Source organism: Myotis nattereri (genome assembly GCF_964212035.1).
Source record: "Myotis nattereri genome assembly, chromosome: 17".
Lineage (NCBI taxonomy): Eukaryota > Metazoa > Chordata > Mammalia > Chiroptera > Vespertilionidae > Myotis > Myotis nattereri.
The window spans coordinates 47,982,819-47,988,818 of NC_138092.1; positions in this window are offsets into that span (position 1 = coordinate 47,982,819).

Consider the following 6,000-nt stretch of genomic DNA (forward strand, 5'->3'; position numbering starts at 1 on the left):
GGGGAGAGAAGCAAGCGAGATTAAGCTGGGCGTGGCCTTCCGCGCATTCACACAGAGGCTCCCCCACCCCTCCAGCAGCTATGGGGCTGGGTGTCCCCCCAGAGTTGTACCAGATTGAAGCAAGGGCCCTGCCTTTATACCTTACGCTGACCCACCCTAAGAAGGAGGCTGCCCTCAGGAAATAATTTGGGGCAAGTCTCCAAGGGAACACAGCGGACAGCCATTGACTGCCAACAGCCCAGGCCTGCAGGGCTCAGTGGGTGGGACCGCTTGGCATCCTCTCAGCCACATTCTGTAAACTTCTTGGGCTTTTCTACCTATATTATAAATCATTACTGTGAATCAGAGCAGAACTAAGACGTGTCAAGCAAGGAAATAAAAACTAAACCTGCCTTCCAATGAAAATGGAGTTTCAGAAAAATGTTTCCCTGTCCAGGTGGCAGGCCCTTGGCCCAGAACCTTCCTCAAAGGGGCGAAAACTCCCGATGACATTGGAATGACATGCTATGACGTTACCACTGAATCTTTCCAAAGAAAATGTCACTCATGCTATTTTTAAGCCTAGTTCTGAGAGAGAGAGAGAGAGAGAGAGAGAGAGAGAGAGAGAGAGAAGAAGAAGAAGAAGAAGAAGAAGAAGAAGGAGGAGGAGGAGGAGGAGGAGGAGGAGGAGGAGGAAGGAAGGAGAAGGAGGGAGGGAGGGAGGGGCCAGCTCATGGATCTGTCTTAAAGCCCAAGATGCACAGCAGGGTCCATGCCCTTCCTCCACAAATGTACCGAAACGAAAATGATGGGTCATTGAAGAGCATCTCCTCCCCTCACTTATCTTCTCTGGCTTCCTCCCCAGGGAAAATTCAAGAAGTGGAGGCTCCTGAAGTAAACCATTAGTGAGGATGCGAAACCACCCACCAGAGCAACTATGTCTGACGCAGGAGAGAAACACATTCTCTTCGGTCGCCACTAATAAGCCTGAGTGTCCCCTCGTCAACGGACTCACGCGCCCACTTGCTGGCCCGTGAGTGAACGGCCTGAAAAAATACCTCCTATGCCAGCCGTGGGCAAACTACGGCCTGCGGGCCGGATCCGGCCCGTTTGAAATGAATAAAACAAAAAAAAAAAAAGACCGTACCCTTTTATGTAATGATGTTTACTTTGAATTTATATTAGTTCACACAAACACTCCATCCATGCTTTTGTTCCGGCCCTCCGGTCCAGTTTAAGAACCCATTGTGGCCCTCGAGTCAAAAAGTTTGCCCACCCCTGTCCTATGCTCTCGACATTTTCTAAGTTTTAAATGCCGCACTGGAAAACAAATCCTGCTGTTTCCTCTGATTCACACTTCATTACAGTCAATGCTGGACTTTTAATAAGATAAAATCAATGTAAGGGTACATTAATACTCTGACTTCCCCTACAACCTCAGGCGATGGAATGGCATCCTGCCAATGAGGACGTTGAGACACAGAGATAGTAAGAAACATACTCAGAATCACATACCTCTTAAGGGTCGGAGCTGTAAGAGATCTGTATGCCACGCCCTGACAGCAAAGCAGCGCCAAGGATGAATTGGCACAGTGCCCCCTTCACTGAGGAAGAACCCGCCAGTGAGCATTTCCTACTTGCCCCCACCAGTGCCCTCCCGATGGCCAGGCTTAGGATCAAACACTAGCCTCGTGGAAGCTCAGCAGCACGTCACCCACTCGAGACTTGTCTGGAGCAGAGACCCTCCTAAGCCCATAAAGCAGAAGGCTGGGAGCGTGGACTCGTCCGGTGGTCCAGTCTCTCTCTCTCGGGGAATGACCGCCTCCTCCTCAGAGGGACAGCCGAGCAATGTTTTCAACGTGGAAATCCACACAAATGAAACGACTGTGACACATTTCACCAGCTCTGGTGGACGTTACAGCAGCACCGCTCTGCCCGCGATGGGACACAGATCAGCACAGCCCTTGGGCACGAGTAGGAAGAGACAGCAGCGTGGCTGCGGAGTCCCTGCTCGCGGGTCCTGAGCATTTCGATCACTGCTAATACTCGCTGAACTCGGATCAAGACAGCAGGCTAGGCGATCAATGCTTCTCTCCCATCACTGATGGATGTTTCTCTCTCTCTCTCTCTCTCTCTCTCTCTCTCTCTCTCTCTCTCTCTCTCTCCCTGTCTGAAACCAATAAAAATACATTCAAGAAAGAAAGAAAGAAAGAAAGAAAGAAAGAAAGAAAGAAAGAAAGAAAGAAAGAAAGAAAGAAAGATGAGGAGACCATGCCCGCCTGAAGGAACGGAGCTAGTTGGCTGGCTTACTTGGGCCTCCAGGCCCGTGGGATTTATTTTCTTGTCCTGGGTTGGGCCGTGGGGTTCCTGGTTTTGAAGCACCTGTCAGGTGATGGAGTTGTTCTGGTTTTTGTCGTAGTGGCCATGAGGCGGTGCGCTGTATTCTCTCCAGTTTAAAACCATCTGCTCAGTCACGCTCTGGCTGGGTGATCATCATGATGACATGGAAAAAGCCAAGGAGATCTCTCCACACTTGGCGATGGAGACAGCTGGACACCCCTAAGAATCAAAGATCTGGATCTCTAGCATCCCCTGAGTTGGTCAACTTCTCAAGTCAGAGAATGACCAAAAGGGGGTCCCGAAAGACTAAATGTAGAAATGGGTGATGGCCAGGCCCACTGCGGACAAGACACCCTGAGCCACCGCCAGTCCAAGAGGCCACCCACAGCCACTGCACAGACAGCCCAGGACAGCCGGGACTTGGGCAGCGGTGACTGCTTCCTTATTCTCCATCCTGCTTCCAGCTCAGGGCAGCCAGAGACAGTCAGACATGCTGACCGTATCATTCATGGGATTAAATTCTTTTGCTTGTGACTACACTGGACTTTCAAGGTTTAAACAGTAATTCTTAGCACATCTTATAAGTCTCTGCTGTATTCATCAGTACTCTTTAAAATATATATATATATATATATATATATATATATATATGTTTTTTTAATTGATTTTAGAGAGGGAGGGAGAGAGAGAGAGAGAGAGAGAGAGAGAGAGACATCGGCCATCTGCAACTTGGGCATGTCCTCTGATGGGGAATCAATCGGCAACCCTCCGGTGCACGGGACAATGCCCACACTGGCCAGGGCTTCAATACCCTTGATTTTAAGTGATAGAAACTCAATTTGAACTGAAGAAAAAAAGGGGATTGCTGGTTAGGTAACTGGAAATTGTAAGTGTGAGGTAGGATTCAGGGTTAACTGGATCTAGATTAAGCTAATGGGGCTTGGGCATGGTTTGAGGCAGGGAAAAGCAGTTAACGGGGCTTCTGAGGGGGACCTATGCCATGTATGTCCCTGGGTGACTTCTAACTGGTGATGTGTTTCACGTGGTGGCGCCTCTCTTCCCGAATCTATGTTCAGTGACTTCACATTGGTGCCTTGCTGCTGGCCACACTGAGAGTCTTGATACCAGGGAAGTCACAGATCGAAGCCCCGCTCCCTCACTGGCTGGTGGCCATCAGCCTGCCACAGCCCGTGGTGGTGCCGATAGGCACAGGACAGCTTCCTCCATCGAGGCCCTTGCTCTGTGAAAGGCGGAGAATAATCGTGCCTACGTCATGGGATTGCTCGGAGGATTACACGAGGTCGTCTGCCCAACATGTGGAACAGTCCTCATATCTATTGTATTGACTCGAGCCTAAGATGCTGCCATGTTAACGGCGCAGCATCAGTGTCTATCAGACTCCAAGAAAGAAAAACACTGGGAGTCAGCGCTTCTGACCACACTGGCTGTCAGGCCTTTCTCAGCCTCAGAAATGGTAAAATGTGAAAAACCGTCTCTCAGAACCAAGTACAGTCGCTTGCTTGTAAATACTCCACTAACAGTGTGTTCTCACTGTGGTGGCTAAATGTGTGTGTGGGTGCAGTAGACAATCGTTAGTCTCATTCTACCATTTTAAGCATCAATTCATTCAAAATTTCAAGCAATGAAAGTGCTCAGAAATCAGATCCTTTATATTCGTGAATGCACAGCGGTAAGTAGAAGGGGAGGGGGAGACTAGAAATGAGGTTTTTGTGTGTGTGTTTTTTTTTTTTTAAATAAAACCAAGCACAAAATTCAATGAGTTTTGCATTTCAAAATAGTGGGTTAAATATAAACAAACATGGCCCTGGCTGGTTTGGCTCAGTGGATAGAGCATCGGCCTGTGGACTGAAGGGTCCTGAGTTCAATTCCAGTCAAGGGCACCTGCCTGGGTTTCTGGCTCGATCCCCAGTAGGGGGCGTGCAGGAGGCAGCCTATCAGTGATTCTCATCATTGATGTTTCTACCTCTTTCTCTTCCTCTCCCTTCCTCTCTGAAACCAATAAAGATATATTTAAAAACAAACAAACATGAAGATGTAAATATACAAGGAACATCGATGGGACCTTAAAGTAACACTTGAAATCATAAACAAGTAAATGCAAAATTCGGGGTTCCATGAACAATTTGTGCACGTTTTAGAAAAGCATGTAAACTTACGTGAACAGTGAGGGGGTGCTCAGGGGTTTATTTGACTGATTATGGGTGTCCTTGGCCGGGGAGGGGGGGTAGGGGGCTGGTACGTAATTCCAAAGGAAGGGTGCTGGCAGCCTTGGACTTAATCTCCCGGCTGCGGGAATGAGCTTATATTGTGCAAAGAAAAATTCCTGGAAATGAATGAACACTGGCTACCCAGCCTGGAGGGAGAAGAGAAACTACTGTGTTTATACAAAAGAACTTCAAAAAGAAAGGTGGTTATTTTATATTTTTTACACCATTACAACTAAAAATAAAATGTCAGAGCCTTCCATGAGCCTGTGTGTTTGCTAGGACGCAGGATGCAGTAGTAAGCAGGTCACAGAACACAACGGCCTTCAGCAGACTGCTCCGGACCCGCGGAGGCGACCCCTAAGCCTTCCTCGAGGCCTCCTGCAGCTTCAGAAGGTCTGGCTTTTGACCTCAAAATAACTCCCAAGCTCAGCACATGGTTTCCGGCTCATTTGTCTAAATGCCTACTTGTCAGCTGACCACAGCCCAGTCCCTGCACTGGAAGATGTTTGCAAATCACATTTCTGGCCGTGATGGGAAGGACACTCCCAGACACCAGTGTCACGGGCCTGGAGTCAAATGCGGGGCCAGGAGCCGCTTTCTGCTGTCATTAGACATGGGGCGCAGCCTGGGAGCTCAGAGCTCTTGTCAGCGGAAGGGAGGAGGAGGAGCAACCTGGGCCTTCAGGACCCTCCTGGGAGGGTCACCATACAGTTTTTAAAAGAGCTTTTACAAATGTAATAAATAAACCAGGACCGGCAGAGTGGCAGCCAGCGGGTCACTGTACTGTGAGCTATGGACAGCATTTCACACAGGAAGGTTACTTGATAATAAAGATATGTAAGATGTCTTCTTAAGCCAAACAAGTGTTTCAAGATAGAAATTTCACTCCACTTTCTATGATAACGTCTAAAGGAATGCTGGAAAAATCATGGGCTTTTAAGTCAGACAAGCAGGGATTTAAATCTGGACTTTATCTAGCTGTGTGATGGCGGGCAGGTTACTTAACCTCTCTGAGTGGAGGGAGCCCACTCCCAAGCTTGTCGTGGGCACACCATTATGTAAACTATCCAGCTCCATAACTTATGTCTTTCTCCCTATGTTCTCTATCCCTCTCTCTCTCTCTAAAGTAATTTGAGAGAGAGAGAGGAAGGAGAAGAGAGAGAGCGCAACATCAATTTGTCATTGCACTTATTTATGCACTCATTGGTTGATTCTTTTTTTTTTTTTTTTTGCTTTAATTTTTTATTGATTCCAGAGAGCAAGGGAGAGGGAGAGAGAGTAACATCAATGATGAGAGAGAATCATTGATTGGCCGCCTCCTGTACACCCCCTTCCCCCGACTGGGGATCAAGCCAGCAACCCAGGCATGTGCCCTCACCATGAATCGAACCATGACCTACTGGCTCATAGGTTGATGCTCAACCACTGAGCCACACCGGCCGGATGCATTGGC